Source organism: Tamandua tetradactyla, chromosome 9 (genome assembly GCF_023851605.1).
Source record: "Tamandua tetradactyla isolate mTamTet1 chromosome 9, mTamTet1.pri, whole genome shotgun sequence".
Classification (NCBI taxonomy): Eukaryota; Metazoa; Chordata; class Mammalia; order Pilosa; family Myrmecophagidae; genus Tamandua; species Tamandua tetradactyla.
Window position 1 is genome coordinate 39,423,196 of NC_135335.1, and position 258 is coordinate 39,423,453.

Here is a 258-nt window from a genome sequence, read left to right on the forward strand (position 1 = left end):
TTGGTTCTGCGGGGCCGTCCAACTCTGATTTTGAACCCTTCGTTTCTCTGGGCCTCAGTTGTCCCTTCTGTGAAACGGGGGCACTGCGGGAAACGAAGGGCGGGGCGCGTCCGGCGCGGGGTCTGAGTAGGGCATAGGGGTCCCTGCTCCCCTTCCCCAGCCGAGGGGCGGTGCCTAGTTTCCCAGCCGCGGTCTCCCGGCCCCAGGCTCCTCCCCCGCTGACATCAGAGCCGCGGGCGGGCGGGGGCGCGAGCGGAG